We start from the raw sequence: 21,712 nt of genomic DNA, 5'->3' as shown, positions 1-21,712 counted from the left end.
CCGGAAGGATTTACCCCCTTCCTGACCAGAGCACTTTTTACAATTTGGCACTGTGTCGCTTTAAATGCTAATTGCGCGGTCATGCAATGCTGTACCCATACGTAATTTGCGTCCTTTTCTTACCACAAATAGAGCTTTCTTTTGATGGTATTTGATCACCCCTGCGGTTTTTATTCTTTGCGCTATAAATGGAAAAAGACCGAAAATTTTGAAAAAAAATGATATTTTCTAATTTTTGTTATAAAAAAAATCCAATAAACTCAATTTTAGTCATACATTTAGGCCAAAATGTGTTCGGCCACATGTCTTTGCTAAAAAAAATGTCAATAAGCGTATATTTATTGGTTTGCTCAAAAGTTATAGTGTCTACAAACTAGGGTACATTTTCTGGAATTTACACAGCTTTTAGTTTATGACTGCCTATGTCATTTCTTGAGGTGCTAAAATGGCAGGGCAGTACAAAACCCCCCAAATGACCCCATTTTGAAAAGTAGACACCCCAAGGAAATTGCTGAGAGGCATGTTGAGCCCATTGAATATTAATTTTTTTTGTCCCAAGTGATTGAATAATGACAAAAAAAGAAAATTACAAAAAGTTGTCACTAAATGATATATTGCTCACACAGGCCATGGGCATATGTGGAATTGCACCCCAAAATACATTCTGCTGATTCTCCTCAGTACAGGGATACCACATGTGTGGAACTTTTTGGGAGCCTAGGCGCGTACGGGGCCCCCGAAAACCAATCACCGCCTTCAGGATTTCTAATAGCGTAAATTTTTGATTTCACTCCTCACTACCTATCACAGTTTTGAAGGCCATAAAATGCCCAGATGGCACAAAACCCCCCCAAATGACCCCATTTTGGAAAGTAGACACCCCAAGCTATTTGCTGAGAGGCATATTGAGTCCATGGAATATTTTATATTTTGACACAAGTTGCGGGAAAGTGACAATTTTTTTTTTTTTTGCACAAAGTTGTCACTAAATGATATATTGCTCACACAGGCCATGGGCATATGTGGAACTACACCCCAAAATACATTTAGCTGCTTCTCCTGAGTACGGGGACCCCACATGTGTTGGACTTTTTGGGAGCCTAGCCGCGTACGGGACCCCGAAAACCAAGCACCGCCTTCAGGCTTTCTAAGGGCGTACATTTTTGATTTCACTCTTCACTGCCTATCACAGTTTCGGAGGCCATGGAATGCCCAGGTGGCACAACCCCCCCCCCAAATTACCCCATTTTGGAAAGTAGACACCCCAAGCTAATTGCTGAGAGGCATGGTGAGTATTTTGCAGCTCTCATTTGTTTTTGAAAATGAAGAAAGACAAGAAAAAAAAATGTTTTTTTTCTTTTTTCAATTTTCAAAACTTTGTGACAAAAAGTGAGGTCTGCAAAATACTTACTATACCTCTCAGCAAATAGCTTGGGATGTCTACTTTCCAAAATAGGTTCATTTGGGCGGGGGGGGGGGGGGGTGTTTGCCACCTGGGCATTCCATGGCCTCCGAAACTGCGATAGGCAGTGAAGAGCGAAATCAAAAATGTACGCCCTTGAAAGCCTGAAGGTGGTGCTTGGTTTTCGGGGTCCCGTACGCGACTAGGCTCCCAAAAAGTCTCACACATGTGGTATCCCCGTACTCAGGAGAAGCAACAGAATGTATTTTTGGGTGTAATTTCACATATTCCCATGGCATGTTTGAGCAATATATCATTTAGTGACAACTTTGTGCACAAAAAAAAAAAATTGTCTTTTTCCCACAACTTGTGTCACAATATAAAATATTCCATGGACTCGACATGACTCTCAGCAAATAGCTTGGGGTGTCTACTTTCCAAAATGGGGTCATTTGGGGGGGGTTTGAACTGTCCTGGCATTTTATGCACAACATTTAGAAGCTTATGTCACACATCACCCACTCTTCTAACCACTTCTAAGCCCTTTCTGACACTTTTTGTTTACATGAAAAATTTTTTTTTTTTGCAAGAAAATTACTTTGAACCCCCAAACATTATATATTTTTTTAAAGCAAATGCCCTACAGATTAAAATGGTGGGTGTTTAAGTTTTTTTTTTTCACACAGTATTTGAATTTTGATTTTTCAAACGCATTTTTTGGGGGAAAAAACACACTTTTTAAAATTTTAATGCACTAAAACACACTATATTGCCCAAATGTTTGATGAAATAAAAAAGATGATCTTAGGCCGAGTACATAGATACCAAACATGACATGCTTTAAAATTGCGCACAAACGTGTAGTGGCGACAAACTAAATACATTTTTAAAAGCCTTTAAAAGCCTTTACAGGTTACCACTTTAGATTTACAGAGGAGGTCTACTGCTAAAATTGCTGCCCTCGATCTGACCTTCGCGATGATACCTCACATGCATGGTGCAATTGCTGTTTACATTTGACGCCAGACCGACGCTTGCGTTCGCCTTTGCACGAGAGCAGGGGGGGACAGGGGTGCTTTTTTTTTTTTTTATTTATTATTTTTTTGCTTTTTTATCTTATTTTTAAACTGTTCCTTTCATTTTTATTTTTTTTAACTTATGGGACTCACCACGTCACCAAGTGTTACTGCAGTGCTGGTTTGACTACGACCGGGGTGTACTAGGCCGCTGGTACTTGCCAGTTCACCAAAACGCTACCAAAAAAACTGTTAGCGATCGCAGGTATCAGGCCTGACTCTACGAATGCTGCAGTTATGCGTTTAGTGTTTTGTAAGTGACAGTGATCGATGGATACTGCACTTGGGTGGGCTGGGCTGGGCGGAGGGGCAAAACGCAGGTGCTAGCAGGTATCTGGGCTGATCCCGCTAACACTGCATTTTTGGGAACCCTAAACTGCTGGGGACGCTAGTATAGAACTGATCGGATCAGATATTGATCCGTTCAGATACTATACCACTAAGGGAGGTGTATGCTGCGTGCGTGGGTGTTAGCGCTACTGGCGCTAACCTGACGCTGCCTGGGGCGACGCAGACCCTATCTGACCCTAAAACCTAAGTTATATCACCGCTGGGCGATCAGGGGGCTAAACCTTTATTAGGTAATAAACGGCGAGTGCCCTGTATATGAGGGTCCCTGACGCTATAAAACGCTGACGGCGAACCTATATATTTACCTCCCTAACTAGCGTCACCAGTGACACTAATACAGCGATCAGAAAAATGATCGCTTAGTGACACTGGCGATGGGGGGTGATCAAGGGGTTAAAACTTTATTAGGGGGGGTTATGGGGGTACCCTAGACCTAAAGGGGGCTATCACTAACTGCCCTACCACACTAACTGTCACAAACTGACACCAATGCAATGCAATAAAAAAAAAAACTGCTTGGTGTCAGTGTGACGGGGGGGGGGGGGGTGATTGGGGGGTGATCAGGGGGTGATTGGGGGGTGTAATGTGTGCCTGGCGTGTTCTACTGTGTGTGTTGTGTTGTACAACTCACTCAGAAGTCTTCTCTCCTCGGCGTCGGAATGGAAAATACCGATCCGAGGAGAGATGACATCACTTCCTCTGCTGCTGTTTACTATGCAGCAGCAGAGAAAGATTTTCATTGGCTGGGAGCGATCGTTATCGTTGGCTGGGAGTGAAATTATCATGGCCCTCTGGAATACAGGGCAGGGCCAGCTCAGTACAGATCTTGATCAAAGGCTGCACCTCCCCAAACAATATATAAGCCTGATCGACCAGGGAGTGAGCCAAACATATAGTTGCAAACAACTGGTCACTAGACCATCCTTTCAAAGCCTGGCGGCACTAATCACCACTTTGCCAGCAGAGAAAAATAAATAACCTCATCAGTATTCATGTTTGCAACCAAACTGTATCAAAATGGTTCCCCTGTGCAGCCACTTTCGGTCAGGGATGGCCCTGGTATTCTGTCATAAACCAAATGTGACCAGAACTGTGTGACTGCAACAGAGTGAACCAGACATACATAGGTGAAAGTAGTTTATTAAGGTAAATGCATATACATGTGAACACACCACCAATACAGAGTGAACAAACCAAACAACCAAACAGTGATAATAAACCAACCAGCATTTGTAGCAAAAGGGAGTACCAGAACTGTAGTCAGGCCAGGCCTGGGTCATAAACAGGAGATCAGTAGATGGGGGGCCAGGAGTAAACAGACAGGGAACAAGATGGAAGGGATCAGGCTATCGGGCAAAGATTCAGAGATACAGGAACGGATATAGCAGGTTCAGGATATGGGATACAGGAATCAGGAATTGGAATCAGGATCAGGATAACAGGTAAACAGGCTGCAGGTCAGGGCACAAGGACAATACCAGGGCAGGGCGTGTGTGCACTTGCCGGGTATTTATACAATAGCTGCTAACGAGGTCAGGTAAAGCCTGATTGCAGAAGGTAATACCTGCTCCACACTGCCAGGATCCCTCCGCTGGTGGACGTCAGTACTGCGGTCTAAAGATGACATAATACCAGCAGGGAAAAGCTCTTCTGACAGCTCCAAACTACCAGGAGACACCTGCTGGTGGGCCTCAGTACTGCACGCCAAATGATTGATATTACCAGCGGAGAGAACCTTTCCTGACACTAAGGATAAAAATATTCATCATTTTCAGCACCATGATTTTATTTTTTGGAGTGACGAAAATGGCCTGATTGTTGCAAATTATAAATCACTGTGGGTGTTATTTACTAATGCAAAATCCACTTTGCACTACAAGTGCACTTGAAACTGCACTGAAAGCGCACTTGTAGTTCAGAGTGTATTATCCTTTAGTAAATAACCCCCATTCTCACTGTAAACACCTACTTACTCCAAAAACTGCTATTGAGCATTGAAAGAAGCCGCACATTGTTGAGTATAACATTTTTTACTCTGTGCACATTCACATGTGCGTTTAGAAAAGGGTTTTTTGAACAAACCAACATATTTATAGAAGAAATTTTTTTTTTACACATTAGAAATATCCTTGTTTGTGGTAATTAGGCATGTTTTTAAAACCATAAAACAATACACAACTCAGGAACTTACAAAATTCAACTTTGATAAATTGAAGTCAATATCAGACATTAGTATGTCCAAACTGTGTTGATATTGCCTTCATCAGATGGGGTGATGTCACCCCTGTGAAAGCCAAATTTTAAAGATGCACACAAATTGAGAGTCAAAATGGGGATTGTCCTGATCCCATGCCTAAGGTCAACATGTGCTAGCTCCCATCATGGGGAATCAATGTACGTGTTTCGGGGGGTACAACCCCTTCCTCTTAGCTACTTGAGTTGCAAGGAAGGGGTTGCACCCACAAAACGCTTACATTGATATCCTGTGATGGCAGATAGCACATGTTGACACACTGTGTGCATCTTCAAAATTTATTTGGCTTTCATAAGTTTTAGAAAAATTCAAAAATATAAAATTAATTTTTAAAATTTTGGTGTGCTTTATATTCTGCCTAAAACATCAATGATGTTTTTGAGTCTTTTTTCAACATCATTGATGTCTTCCTTGATCTTCTGTAAATCCCTATTGCACGCCATGATCTCCCCGATTAGGACATGTGCACTTGCATATTTGTAAAATGTGTTTCGTCTTCCGAAACATCCACCAGGGCAAAAACACCACAATGTATTATAAATATGCATGCCTACATCTATTACCTGAAGCTGTGGTCTCAGACATTCACCTGTCGTGGTCACTATTGCGCCCAATTCAAAAACCTCTCCTTCCTCCACATCCTGTGGTTGTGGTGTGGGGATTTTCCCTTCTTTTGGAGGTTGGGGGTCCCTGGTGTCCTCTAATGGCCCGATTCTTTTCTCCTCTATGTGAATAAAAAAAGGTATACTTAGCACACAGATATTTGAGGGCAGAAATAGGAATATGAAACATTGCTTGGAAGTGTCGTACAGTTGTCTGTTTTGGCAGAGGTCCAAGCTGAATACATGATATTTTACCTTTCTTAAAGCTGGAATACTCAACTTTTTGGGTAAAGTATCACACATGTAGAGACCCCTAGTATCCACTCGAGCACCCGTGTGGGACACCCTAAAAAGTTTGTTTTTGTGTCCCACACTAGTGCTCCTGCGTCCAGATGTGTAAACAGCTACTGGGTCTCCTGGCTCTCCTTTCACTGAATCATGTTTGCATTTCATTCTAGTTACAAACTCATCTAGACAACAATGTACTAAACTTCTTTGAATACAAATAGACATGACTAAATGTAGATAACCTGCATCTGCCAAAAACATCGTATTAGTGAGCGAACGAACGATGTTTACTACGAACGATTACTGTACCCATGAACCTGAAAGTTGTCATTTTAAACTGTACAACAGTAAAAAAAAGCACAAGGAGCAGCACTAAAGTAATAATAATAATAATATGAACACACAACTACTTACTTTTTAGAAGCAGTTTCCTTATCTTTCTGTACTGATCCTGCTCCCTCAATTTTAGGTCTGACCAGCGTTTTGATCATTGGATCGTCGTACCCAAAAATTCCTGTTCAGACTTTTCACAACTTTAGCCATGATCTTGGCCTTTCTCACATTTGGGTTTGGGTAAAGTCCAGGGCAGGCGGAGTTTGATGCATGTGCAGTGTATAAAAAGTGGAACACGCGTGCGTCGTATGTACAATCTGTGAGCGAAGGAAGGAGTATTGGAAGCGCCGATCGTTCTAACGAAGGTACAATTTTAACTTGGGGCATCAGTGGCCTATACTGCTTAGAGATTGAGGACTATATTGGGACAACATTAGGAGAGTTTAGCCTGACATTAGGGTTTGTCTTGTGTTGTGTCTTGCAGCTAAAATGGATCGATTCAACGATCATGATTTCCTCCCCCAATTCATTGATTTGTACTGTGGCGGACAAAACACCCCTTTTATACAAACCGACTAAAGAGGAAGGCAGCACTGGATAAAATGCTTGAATTTGTGAAGCCACAGATCCCCATGGCAGACCTCAACCATTTGAAGTGAAATATTGGTGGCCTGAGGAGCACTTATAATAGGGAGCCCAAGAAGGTCCAGGATTCCCAGAGATCAGGAGCAGCAGCAGATGACATTTATTTACCCAGGCTGTGGTACTATGACAGACTGTGATTTCTGTCAGACCAGACTGAAACCAGGCCATCACTCTCAACCCTTCCTTCCACTCTTCCTTCCACCCCAGCTGAGGCTTCTGATGTCCAACCTGGGACTTCCACCCAGGAAGAAGATGTGGAGGAGCCCAGCTTGAGTCAGGTATAGCACTGTTCAACATATTTTGCAAAATTGTGTGTGATTGATGAACAATAAACTAAAACTATGTCCCTTTTTCATACACAGGAAAGCCTCCGCCAGGAGGAGGCTGTGGAAAGTGGCAGCCAGGAGGTGGCAGGGGAAAGTGGCAGCCAGGAGGTGGTGGGGGTAAGTGGCAGCCAGGAGATGATGGGGGTAAGTGGCAGCCAGGAGGTGGCCGGGCTCAGTAGCCTAACCGAATCCCAGGTCCCTCCCCTCCGCCTTCAAGAAAAAAGGCCCAGGAAGGGGAGGAACGTGAAGGAGTCAGCACTTCGGTTAATTCGGCAGGCTTCTGCAGCCCTCAGAACCCCCCCAGTCTTCTTGAGGCCTATGCCTGCATGGCTGCCAACAAAGTGCAGGAAAATGAGGTGAGCCAATGCCTCTTTTGTGAGGAAGTGATATATATGGCCCTAAATATGGGTTTGAGGGGCGAACTCACAAGCAAAACCCTCCTGTGTGAGTTGGACCATCCTCCTCCTCCACCTCCTGCCACAACTCCAACACCAGAGCCACAGCCTGGAAGCAAGCGTGGAAGTAACACAAGAAAGTGATGGACTGGGTTCAGTCTGGTCTGGCAAAAAGATGCAGGCTGTTGTATGACCAAAGCCTAGGGACATATGTGTCATCTGCTGCTGTTCCTGATCTCTCGGAGTCCTGGACCTGATTGTGCTCCCTATTAAATGGACTCCTCAGGCTACCAATTTTGCATGTCAAATAGTTGACATGTGCCCTGGGGTACAAAAGCTTCGCTAATTTCACCAGTTTATCCAGCGTTGCCTTCCTCTTTATTTTGTTATGACCCCTTAATAAATGTATATTTTTTTGCGCAAATCACTGGCTATGTGTTTGAATTAAAAAAGAACACCAACACCAACCAACCTCCTTGAGGTTAAAAAATACAAGATCATAATGGTGTTGTGGTAAATTGACACACAACTAAATAAAAAAAATATTATGGAGATCACTAGAAAAAAAAAAAGTAGATCACTAGAAAAAAAAATAGGAGATCTTCATAAAAACCAAAAAAAAAAAAAAGTAGATCACTATAAAAAACAAAAATAATAAAATGGAGATCTTCATAAAAAAAAAAATCACTATTAAAATAAATTCTAAACATTATTATGGAGATCTGACGAAAAAAAAAATATTATTCAGGAGATCACCAGAAATAATAAATAAATCAGTTTGTGTGAATATCAGCAGCAAAACAACTTCATTATTCTAGCATTATAAAGAAGAAGAGAATGCGCCGCATTGAAAGATTATTAAATTTGCAGTGTGACGAATGTGCTATCTCCATTACGAACGCTAGTTTTACCAGACCGAGCGCTTCCGTCTCATACTTGATTCGGAGCATGGAATTTTGTGCGTCGGAATTGTCTACACACGCTCGGAATTTACCAGAATGGATTTTGTTGTCAGAAAATTTGAGAACCAGCTTTCAAATTTTTGTTGCGGGATATTCCGACAAAAAATGTCCGAAGGAGCCTACACACGGTCGGAATTTCCAACAAAAAGCTCCTATCGAAAATTTGTTGTTGAAATGTCCGATCATGTGTACGCGGCATTACATTGAGACACTTTGCACAGACATCTCTACTCCAGAAATACTTTACTGAATTTATCTGAACACTGTGCTTAGGCATCTTTAGCCTTCCTCACTACAAGAAATTTACTGTTTCCCACAGTACAATCGGATTACAGTTAACGAGCTCCTACATGCCGGTGAAGAACATCACATCTGCAATGTGGACTTTATTGCCATTACTGATAGAAAGGCCCCTATATTATCATTTCTAGATCTGCTCTCCCTTCTTAGGATAGCATTATAGGCTGGCTAGGTCCCATCTCTTACAGAGTGTCAGTATAATCAGTTAGCTTAAATATCCATCTAGGGAGAAACATCATTTCTCAAGGAAGTGTGTACATATTATTGTCATTGTTAATATTTGTCTTGGGCCTTTTGGAGGAATACTTTTGCTGAGTTGGCGCTTTTGCCTAGATCTCAGCAGATCTATTACCTCCTCTTTGTGATAATGTTCCCCCTTATTGGTTCAAGTAAAATATTCATAGAACCTAAATACGTAGCATTGTCTGATTATTACGCTACAGTGATACAAGAATGTCTGAAGCCAGAGTGTCAGGTGGGTTGGAATGTTCACCAGGTCATGGCCGTGCAGATGAGCAGGTAATTCTAAGCAGTCCTCTACGGGGCCATGCTACAGGTGAAAAGTAATTACTTTTTGTCCTGAGGGGTCATAGCTCTGCTTGCAAAAAACATCCAAATGACTTGACATTCCATGACTAGGGTAGTTCAGATGTAACCACCCCAATATACTTACCTACCCTCCCAAACTCCATCCCCCAATTATCAACCAAATAATACACACTTAGTCTGAAGTGGGTTAAATGGCCAAAAGGCTTTATTACCAAAACATAACAATAAATAACCATAAATAACAAATTTAACATTACATTATAAATCACCAAGAAATTTTTGTCTGTGGCACCATTTTCTAAACAAATAAATATGCCCCCAGCCGAAAGACACTGCCTCAGTCACTGTTATTGGACCACACCCACCAGAGGAACCATACCAACCAATGGGTCCCCACTATCACAACAGATTTTTAACCCCTTCAAGAGGTCCCAATTGCCACACCAAAAAAAGTATCTCACTCCCACTGACATGGCAAAATACCAGGGAGGGAGGGACATTCATACGAGGGTTTCAAGACTCCAAGAGTTACAGGTCCACCCCTCTCTGCAGTCAAAACTTCTACGCTCCTCCCCATCACCCATCTGCTCAGCCAATCATGTAAGTACAACCTTCCTACAAAAACTTTAAAACATTAACCCTGTGCTCCCTGGTTCCCCTTCCATCCAGTCATGTAGGCCCTGTGCTCTATGCGTTCCCTTTGGCTCCGGGCCTTTCTTTTAAGTCTTACATGATAAATGAACAAAAAGAAATTTGCAAATACATAAGCCTGTGTCATTTTAGAAGGGTATGATGTATGGAATATGGAATATGTAATGAAAGATATATCTAATGAAATGTATCAGTGCATGTGATGCATCAATTTGTGGCAGTTCTTTAAGCCGAGCAAACATCTTTAGCAGCCTTCAGGCATGAAATCTGAACTGTTTGACAGTTGGGGATTTGAGTACAGCTCTCAGGGGACAGAAGGGGAAAGGGAAAAGTTGAAAGGTCATATCTGCTTAATATGGCTAAACACACTAAGGAAGCTATGGTGTGTTAAAAGACAAATGATACATGATGTAGAATACATTGTCATGTTTTTGACAACCTGCACACACACAGATATTAATGTGGCAGTGTTACCTATATATACACACAAGTTATGTAAATTGTCTAATTATTCTTCCCTTCCTCTCCAGGGATAGGTCAGCTCATACAAGGAACAGACCAATGTGAAAATGATTCCAGGGGGGCGACGAGAAGGAATGAATCCTGGAAGGTCATCAGAATCCAAGGAAGACCGCGAGGAACGAATTTTAGCCATGCTGGGCATTATTGGAACCATCTTAAACTTGCTGGTTGTCATCTTTGTGTACATATATACTACCATATAGAACCAAAAGGACTTATTTACCCCCCCCCCCCCCACCCCAACTGGTAGCAATGAGGACAATTTCATTGTCAAATCCTTTTTATGAAGAAGTTTGGTATCTACCATGTTACTCTATAATACTGGATTAAAAAACCCGATGAGTTTATGGAATGGTGCTGCAAAGGAGCTTAGTGTTTGATTCAGCTGGAAGTCCCATAATGCACTTTTTGTATACAGCGTAGGTTTAATACTATAGGTAACACGTACAAGCACACGTAGGATGGAAAATGCAGCCTACTGCCATTCAGCTCAAGTTACCTGCCTTTACTCTGGGGAAAAACATTTTGCTGCAATATGCCCTCAGTCTGCTGTTTTATGGTATAGAGGACCAGTCAGCAGTGTCTCATGGACTCCATCACCAAGCCATGCAGAGTCTCCTAACCAACGAGATAAAAACCGGGACGTCTTAACTACACAGATGTGAGCTTACATTGAGATGGCTGAAAATGGTCCACGTGAGTTGGTTCACATCATGTACACCAAAAGCTTCATAATAGAGAGATCGGATTATTGTCCAAGGCATATATACATTTTGTCTACATTGCTTGGAGATTTTTTTTTTTCAAGCCTCACCATACAACAGATTTGAGACAAGGAGCTAAGGTATATAATATATTTATTGGAGATTAAAAGTCTCACATTAATGAAATATGAAGTGGTAACCTCGGATTTAGAAATGTCAATATCAAAGGTCTCATACAGATTGGATATGAATTCAGAAAAAAGTGAAATTTCTAACAAAAAAGTGAAGGAAATGAATTTTTTACAGTTATTTGAAGAGGTACATCCTGGCCCCCCAATCGTGTCCCGTCCATCCCCCCCAGCCACAATATATATTTAAGTTACCCCCCCCTCCACAACTTCAGAGCTCCATGGTATAAACCTTTATTTTACTAGGATTAAAGTCAACAAAACATTTTACCTATTGCAGGGAAATGTGTGATAAAAAGAATAAGCAGATGCTTAATAATATTCTCTTTACCTAGGTGTAGGCTCACCTAGCCCTCCTGGCACTAAGCATCTATGAAATCTAGTACAGTAGCAGCAAGTCAATTTAGAGTTCACTTTCCCTAACTTATCTCCAATTTAGGATGTGGCACTGGTGATCATTGTTTTCCATCCACAGTACTACCCTGTGGTGATGCCTCTCCCTGAAAATTTAGCAGCAAGAGTCACTGACAGTGACAAAACCAAGGAATTATGGGGAACTCTAGGTGAGAATTTGCTGCTTCTTCCACATTCATCTGAACCTATTTAGCACCTAAAAGCACCATGTATTCTGGTTCCTCTAACTTAATGAATGTCCCTCTCAAGAGAATTAATACGATGTAAAAGGCCATAGCGTTGGCCAAGTTCATTGGCTTGTGAGTCATATATAACTTTCAGCTTCCTAATATGTTGTTTGTAGCAGGCGCCTGACAACTGCATTTTACACTTCAAGAAAACATGGATACAAGCAGAGTTTGCTAGATTAAAGTATAACTGAAGGCAAAACTTTTTATTAGTATTGGACAGAATGGAAAGGAATTAGACCACCTATCGTGATTTTATTGCTTTCTGTGTCCCTGTGAGGGAGATTCAGCCTCTCTGTTTGTCATGTTTACCATTACAGGCAATCCCCGGGTTACGAACAAGATTCTGAAGGTTTGTTCTTAAGTTGAATTTGTATGCAGGTTGGAACAGGTACATTTTTTAAGTGTAACTCCAGCCAAAAAAATATTTTTAAGTTTTGGATAGCATAAGGAAGGATTGACTGGCCATGCAGTGATGTGGGATTGCTGGCAGGTCTGCGGAACAGTAGGTGAGCAGCAAGATGGCCGTTTCCCAGTTTCTAGGCACAGCGGAAGTAAACTCACCTATTTAACAGTTTCAAAAAACAGTTGTACATTTCCGGGACACGCCGGGATTGTAACTGACACATTGGTTGTGCTCTCGACCAAACTGTCAAACCATCCAATGGCTGGTGTCATAACTGATCACATATGCAGCATCATGGCAGTTGACGATTAAACAGAGGTCATATGTAAATGTTTGTAACTCGGAGAATGCCTGTATCATCAAAAATAAAGATTAAAAAAAGTAAAAGAAAAAACCCACAAATTTCGGGTTGTCTCCAGAACAGTAAAAGAGGGGAAATTTTCCAATGGGGACACTAGTTCTGGTGACCCTGGGTACAACCAGGGATTCCCTTACTTTGGAAATATTTTCTCTAACTTCCTGTTTTGGCTGTAGGACAGGAAGCGCAGAGAACACTCCCACATAGGATACAGATAGCAAAAAAATAATAGGTTTTAACCTTTCCTTACTCTATCCAAAATGAATAAATAAAAAAGTTTTGCCTTTAGTTCTACTTTAAATAATGTATTAAAAACATTATTAATAAAGCTACAATACAGGAAAATTTTAAACTGAAGAGAATCTGTCACCAACAAAAGAAGAGTTTGCATATGGTACAATTATTTCATTAGATATAATATTATTCTTTGCCTGTGTCCGTTATCATCTGGATTAATGTACTGTGCAGAAATACATTTACTGTGGGTGCTGCCATGTTGAATAATTCATGCAGTGTCTATACAGATGCACACTTCTGATTACTCAGTAGCAGCAGCTGGAATTTCAAAAGTAAAAGTGACTTTTGCAGTGCCTCGTACTGCACCACAAGGCTGGGATCTTGCCTCCCATGTTCCAGACTCCCTTTAAACCAGGGTATGCCAGAAATAGATTAACTGCCCAGGGCTTTGGTTTTTCAATCAAGGCCTAGCTATAATGCAACAATTCTCCCTGTTGCTTAAAGTGATTGTAAACGATCACCTTGTAAAACAACCTATTCCGTTTAAAATAGAAATGATAGGGAAAACATTTGTGTATAGATATAAAAAAACATTATAAATGCCTTTTTATCCTTTTTTATAAGTAATCACATTCCCTCTGTTCTCAGCTGCATAAGAGTTGGGGGAGGAGAAGCAGCAGCACACTGGTCTTCCCAGTGAAAAGCTATGCAGGGAGGGACGTGTCAGGTCAAGTCTGATCATTGGAGGAGAGCAGGCTAAGTTCCCAGCACAGCTAGAGAACTGACCACAGCGTGTTTTCCTGCTTAGTGTGGTCAGTTTTTAATAGGAAAGCAGAGGGACTGGCAGGATCACCAGGGATTTCACACAAAGGAAGCAATACAAATAGAACAGAATATTTTTTCATACAAGTACATGGCACAGCAAGTACATATCAGGAATATGAAATGTTGGGTGTACATACTGTTTAAAACTAAAGTCCAGGCAAAAATGAAAACCCTCCAATTAAAAGTGCAAGTCACTTGTAATGTTGAAATATGTGGCTCACCTGATTCACCATTTTATCTTTGAGCAGGTGGACCAGATTGTGCCTTGTTCCCTCTAAGCCATTTTCGGTCTGGCCCACAAGTCCATTGGCTGCCTGTGTAAAGCAATTCAGAAATGTGTACGCACCCTACTATGATGCTGGTGAGGAGAGTCAAGGAATGTATACTATGGCTGTCCCACCCATGAAAACCTTTGCACACTGATTACAGAAAGATTTATAAGCAGTACTGTTGCTTGCGGTTCACTGATGTATGTCGATGAGGAGTTCTTACTTTATTCTGATTTCAATGGCTGAAGATTTAACCTATTTCACGCAGTGAACATTTTCAGATGGATATCAGCAATTGTGGGCTTCATTCAGTACAGGTTTCCTTTCAGAGGTCCTGGAGTTTAGCTTTAAAATTATCTTCTTGCTTCCCATTTGATGGGGTAGAGCCACCAGCTGTTCAACCCTGTGAATGTGTAGGCCTGGCATTATGGATAGTATGGAAATATTTACAAACTGCCAAACAATCTCTCTTAAACCACGAGAGCTATCTATAGCTATCTATAGATATATATATCTATATATAAATATATAAGATCGTTCATCTACACAGCGTTTTGGAGGAAAATAGTCTAAAGCCAAAACATTCCAATTTAGCAATTTAAATGATCCTCCACTATAGCTCCAGCAATGGCACATCCTAAGGCCTCATGTTCTTAAAGATTGTTGCATCTTCATGCTAATTCCAGCAGTCCTCCATAGTATAGTCGGAGGTTTGTTGATAGCTAAAGTGTTGTTTTCCTATGCTTGTTAAAGTATAACTACATTATTCAAGCCAGTATACGAAAAAAATTAGATAAGCTTTAGTGAAAAACAAAAGAATCAATAGGCAAACTGAATTTATATGCAAATCAAGAGGGTTTTCTCCAAGAGTCAACCTAAGCATTGTCCCCTCCCACCTTTCAAGCTGCCCATCGTTCATTCAATGTGACAAGCCATCTCCATGGCCAACAGGGAGGCCAAGCCCAACTTTTTGAGGAAAGATTTATACATATCTTCTGCTGTCTATATCTCTGGATTTTCTGATTGTTGAGGTAAAATACCTCTAGTAAAGGAACCCTTTGTTTCTCCATTTGTTCACCAGTTTAAATTGTCCAGAGCTGCGTGAGATACAAACAAGCTCTTACCACTATGATCACTTATGTCTACAGTCTTTCTCAATCTTTTGAATACAAAGGAACCCTTGAAATAACTTAAGGCCTCAGGAAACCCCTGCTGATAATTACTATAGCTATAGCTCCTGGCACATTACTGTTATCAATAAACTGAGAAATAAGAATAAAGAAAAAAGTATGCTGCTTTCAGCTTCACAGCCGGCTGCCCACTGTGAATGATCCCGCAGTCTGAGATCTGTGGTGTGTCCCAGAAGACTTTGGGGAGAGGGGGAGAGAATTTGTTAAAACTAGGTACCCGCTACCCCCCTCCCTATAAAAAAATATATGCCGAATATGGTGGGGGGGGGGGCCTAAAGGGGAAACTCCCTTTTGGGGGAAGTTCAGCTTTAAGGAACCCCTAACAACTTCTGGAGGAGGTTGATAGAACCCTGATTGAAAAAGGCTGGTCTACAGAGAGCTGGAATTTTGATACATGGCTAAAAGCTATTGGCTGTTCAGACAGAACTGTGGAATAATGAAGCTGGTTGCAGATCATCCACTAGGGCAAGAGCCATAGCTGAGATCCTCATTCTTAGATGAGCAATACTTCTCCTAGCACTTAGCTAGGCAAGATTTCTCATGGCACCTAGGGAAATATTTATTGCTCTGTGTAGCACAGGCACCTTACCTACATTAGTCATTTTTAATCCAGGCTTTTGGTCCACCAGGTTTCTTTTCTATTGCCTAATGCTTAGAATAAACCTCTCATAAAATATAATGTGTTAATGTTGTTTATTTTCCAGCTGTTGTGTTCTGACAGCTGGCATGCACATGGGCCAAATGTTGACCGTTTTTTTTTTTAACTGGCCAATGTCGCCCAGCATTCGGCCCATGTGTACAGGGCTTTAAGAAGTCCATCATTGTCACCTATAGTAAGTTGTCCATGTAAATTAGCCTTTCTCAACCAGGGGTAGTTAAAGGCCTTGAACAGTCTGCAATGGTTGAATAAATCACCCCCCTACAATGACCACCAAAACTAGGGGGCAGTTTTCCATCCAACACCAATGTAGGAGGTTACTGTACTTCTACACTGACCACTAACCTTAGGGGACACTGTAATTGTCACTGTTTGAATTTCTTTTCTGTCATTATTTATTTAATTTCAAGATTGTTATTAAAAGTTACTAATCACGGTAGCATACAGTGAGCTGTAGGTATAATAATTTTTAGCTAACAATTATTTCAAATGTTCCTTGAGCGAGACTGATCTAAATTGTAGAATATATAATAGGGGTATCCAAACTTTCTAAATAAAAGGCCAATTTACTGTCCCTCAGACTCAAGGGGGGCCAAACTGTGACCAGTGGGAGAAGAAAAAGCCCCAGCATTAGTGGGAGTAAAAATGTTTCAGACTTGGTGGTCAGTAGGAGTAAAAAAAATTACATAGCACCCTTGGTCAGTAGGAGAACGTATAGTGCACACTCATTGGAGGTATAGTGCCCCATCATCTATGTCAAGGGGAAGAATGGTGCCTCATTGTTGGCATCAGAGGGTGGAATAGTGCCCCATTGTTGGTATCAGTGGGAGGAATAGTGCACTACTGTTGGTATCAGTGGGAGGAATAATTACCCATTGTTGGTATCAGTGGGAGGAAGAGTGCCCCATTGTTGGTATCAGTGAGCGGAATAGTGCCCCATCACTGGTGTCATTTGAAGGAATAGTGCCAAATAATTAGTGTCAATGGGAGGAATTATGCCCCACTGTTGGTGTTAGTGGAAGGAATAGTGCCTCATCGTTGGTATCAGTAGGAGAAATGGTGCCTTGTATCCAGTGGAAGAAATAGTGCCCCAAGGGCCAGATAAAGGCAAGCAAAGGTCCAAAGTTTGGAGACCACTGATATACAGTGAAAGAATGATTTACTTTGAAAGATGACAAATGTTTCTTGTGAAATGATAGGCTGGATAGTGGCCCAGAGCATAAAATGGCTGCCTCCATTTAGCAAAAGTGACAAGTACACATTAAATCCAAGGGATCTGACAGTTTTATATATGTGTCGCCCTATTTCACCTACATTTTCAACAGAACAATTTCACAGTCACTGTGTTTTTGTTGTCATTTACCCTTTAAAGTGATGGCATTTTATCTGGGCCACTGTTTAGTCATACAGACCCTTCAGGCAGCCCACCCCTGTGTTATGTGACTCAGTGTATGTTGCTTTTTTCCAAATGCTCATGGTTTAATGCCAGCCATGGCTCTCCTGTAGTTTTACGCCCTCTGATAGCACAGCACCCTCCTGGGTAGAGGAAGATTTCCAGTCTTAACCAGCTTACACTAACCACAGAATTATTTTTACATAAGGCAGATCCATTAGCATTCTGAGTTCACCCATGCCGTAAACGATCAGATTAAGAACCAAAGCACATTCTGGTGTTTAAAATGAATATAGAATGTGTTTGTGACCCTTGCTAGCTTTGCTCCAAAGATATTGATCTATAAACCACGATAGTAGAAAAAAAAAGGAGAGGTGCAAAGTACAATAATTCATAGCAACCAATCAGTTTCAATTTCACTTTTCATAAGTTGGATTAATTAAAGGCTCTTGCTAATTGGTTGCTGACTTGGGACCCTCTTTATCGCTTCTGCACTTCGGCTTGAGTCAGCCAAAAGTCCGCTAAGATTCCCATAAGGAAATTCATAAAAATTTAAAGAAAGTTTGCCTTCATTGTGGTTTAGTTGAGCCCCATTTTATCTTGCTGTCCTAAACATGGGGACTTGGGTGCCTTATGATAAATACGACCCTGGGCTTTAGGGCAGGACTGGACTAGGGGGTGTATAAGAAGATATGATAAGCCATTGGCCCTGAGTGGAGATACTTCACTATTATTCAAACAGAATGCCACCTACAGACAGAGGCGCACAGTAGGCGTTACCTGATTCCTGTTTAGATCCGCAATCACATTTTCTGCATAGGGAAAGTCCTCCAGCACTGACTTTGTTCCCAGCTCTCAGGAACTATGCTCCTATGACACTCCAATGTATATTAAACTAGGCAGTGCAGCATAAGGCTGACTATATACTATACAATCTGATCGTACAATCTCCCTTAAATTTACCATATGCTATGTAGTACAAGGGCCTGTCTGCGTTGATACTTATTGCATGGATTATTTAGGGTTTAGGGATTTTAAAATCAGATTGTAAATGGTATGGTCAGTTTAAGCCATACTCCTATTAATAACATCCTGCCTCCTTGGCCTGTTATATTGCAGAAGGCAGGTACACTGCAACTGTAATAAGGGCATATAATAATGGGGTTCCTACTGATAGAAGACAGGAATGCCACTTTATATATTTTTTATTACAAGTACTTATATAGCGCCATCAATTTACGCATTGCTTTATATATATATATATATATATATTATACATTCACATCAGTCCCTGCCCTCAAAGAGCTTACAATCTAATACATGGAGCAAAATTCTTTCCTGTAACCAAGGCTAGCAGGGAAAAAAATTGCTTGATTCCCCCATCAACACAGTGTTGACAGTGGAATCCCTCCCACCATTCTACCTACCATTGTATACTCCCAGTGGGGGTAGGGTAGAGGGGGAAGAGGGGGGGGAGCGGAGGAAGCCATCCTTGCGGGAGAAGACAGTGGTTATTACTAGCGGCTATACCAGCTGCTAGTGATAATCGTTTGCAAAATCCGGCAGGCTGGTTGTACCCAAGTTCATTTTTGGTACATTCAGCCTGCCCATACATGGCTAGAATCTTGGCCAGTTCCTGCTAAACTCCTAACTCCTATTTATACATACAGATACTAGGGCCAATTTTCCTACCAGCACGTCTTTGGCACAGGGAGAACATGCAAACTCCAGGCAGGTAGTGCCATGGTTATGATTCGAACCGACGACCCTAGTGCTGCTAGGCTGAAGTACTAACCATATATATAAATATATATATATATATATATATATATATATATATATATATATATAGATAGATATATAGATATATACACACACATACAGGAAGCACTGTGGGAGATATATATATATATACATATACATACAGGAAGCACTGTAGGATCCCCGACAATGAACAGGAGGAGTACAACAAAGAATAAAACTAACAGTGAAGTAGAGAAGTTAGTAGAGATACCCTCACTTGGGTTGATTTCTAAAGATAGGCAACTCCTTACGAATATTTATGACTTTCCCCATGCAACTTGTCTTGAGGTTGGTAGACATTTACCTGTGTGCTGCAAGAACCAGACACTTGCAATGCCAAGGCATGGTAAGGAAAATTAGCAAGGTTGGTGACCTGCCTGAAGTTTCTCTACTGCAGTTATGCAATGCAGCAAGGTCACTTTCCTGTCTGGGTATATAGATGATTCTGCCTTCAATTCAATTTTAATTACCATCTTGTCTGATTGGGTAAATGGGTTCAGGTGTCCCCCACATCCTGGGCATATTTGTGCTCCACAATGTTTGGTGGGGCAGAAATATTCCAGCCTATATATAGTAGTACTTGATCTATATCCCTGGTGCCCAACCTGGGGCCCTTTGGTTTTTTATATGCGGCCTTCAGGTTCCCAGCAGTCAGAAGTGGGAGAACTGATTTGCAAAGGGGCCTTGAAAAACAATAATCTCTAGCAGTTTGATGTAACGCCCATAGTCACTGACTGTCCCTACAGCATGACGTCAGTCACCAACCAGTCCTGTAGAACAGTCTCTGACCATTTACTCTATCAAGTCTTCAGACTATGACTGTCTTCTGTAGCACTATATATAGTAAATATTATATGCAGCCCTTTGGAGAAATCAGGGGACATATTTGAGTCCACCTATATGTTGTAAGTTGACAACCACTCATCTCTACCATAAACATAAACTGTACAGTACATAATCCTTGAATTTGACTTACCAAAAGCGGCTACTGGCTATAGACACAAAATTTAGGCTTCAACCAAAAGTATGTGAGCTCAAATCCCATGTGGGCTGAAGGACCACCTATGCGAGAAAGGGCCAATGCCACAATTCATTACCTTGATCATTTAACAGTCTATCACATACCTTATTCCCATCTACTAAGTGAGCCTCTGATAGGGCAATAGTCCTTGCTGTAAAGAAGAATAATTTATGCCAGGTAAGGAGGTAAAAATGGTTCCTGCTTAGATTTTGTACCAAGACTTTAGGTCTATGTTCTACTTCTAAACTACTTCTGCCATACTACTGCCTGGGAGCCAGCATCACTGGGATCTAGTCGTGCCATTTCTGCTGGCTCTATATCTACAACTGTCCAAACTTTTCACACACTCATCTTTACATGGAGGGGATGCCCAACGCCAAAATCTTCTCCCCAGAATATAATTAATTTGATCTCAGTGTGGTCATATGAAGCCCAAAACTGCAAAACCAGACAGGAAGACCTTGCGATTGGCCAGTACTGTCTCTCATAAAGGTATTGATCATTGATCCATTGCATGATACAAAGCTGATGGTAATAATACAATCCTGGCAAAGTGTGTATCCTGGATTGACACCATCACAAATTTCCTCCAGAGCGAAAAAACTATCCCAGGAAAAAAATGTTTACATCTGTTACAAGTTTCACAGGCAGGAAGTTCAAGTCCAATACTTTCCTACGACATGATCCCTCAGGATTTTTGAGAAACACATGGGGATGGATTGCGGAGAATAGAAAGACAGAACTGCCTCTGTATCTTCCTCAGTGACAATATTGTATAAGTGCTAAAATGTTTCCTTCTTCCAAATTCTTTCTGATTTCATTGGCGTAATTTTTACCTCTGATGCAAAAAAAGTTAAGAAGAGTTTCAAAAAATTCAGTGTTGGTCTTCCATGTGGCTTGTACAAAAAAAGGAAAAACTTTTTACTCCAAAAAAGGTGGACAAGATACTTTGTTAATTCAGAAGGCTACCCTCAGAAGAAATGTATTTTCTATGTATTTCTTGATAAAAAAATAAATAAACAATAAAAAAATGAAGCTTGAGTTTGAGTCAAATTTCTATGTACAGTATAAAAACTGAATTTATTTTTAACTTTCTAAGTAACTAACTGCTACAAACAGACCCAAGGTATATTGTAATGATCTCTAACCTGGCTATCAAAATCTGTTAAAGGGTTATTTCACCATTCCCAAAATATTTCCTACGCAGGGGCACCTGTAGATGAAATCCAACTGTGCAACGTTGTTTAAAGCTGAATAATGCCCTTTCTGTATGTCTAGGACATTTATATACCACCCAGAGCCTGATTAAAAAACTCTCAGAGATGGTGTCCCCCACCCTGCCTTGTTGCTTGAAGATTGCGAA

At 41.1% G+C, this 21,712-nt stretch overlaps 1 long non-coding RNA gene across 1 annotated transcript in view; it reads left to right on the top strand.

Moving 5' to 3' along the window:
• LOC141107631 (uncharacterized) overlaps positions 1 to 21,384 on the top strand; it is a 57,146-nt gene extending 35,762 nt beyond the window's left edge. Inside the window, exon 2 of the long non-coding RNA XR_012235939.1 lies at positions 10,665 to 21,384. This is a non-coding gene — a long non-coding RNA (uncharacterized lncRNA). The remainder of the gene's footprint in view (positions 1 to 10,664) is intronic.
• Positions 21,385 to 21,712: the final 328 nt, after the last annotated feature.

The sequence above is a fragment of the Aquarana catesbeiana genome, linkage group LG09, assembly GCF_042186555.1.
Source record: "Aquarana catesbeiana isolate 2022-GZ linkage group LG09, ASM4218655v1, whole genome shotgun sequence".
Classification (NCBI taxonomy): domain Eukaryota; kingdom Metazoa; phylum Chordata; class Amphibia; order Anura; family Ranidae; genus Aquarana; species Aquarana catesbeiana.
Note: the sequence above shows the minus strand (reverse complement) of the source record. Positions and strands in the feature narration are given on the sequence as shown.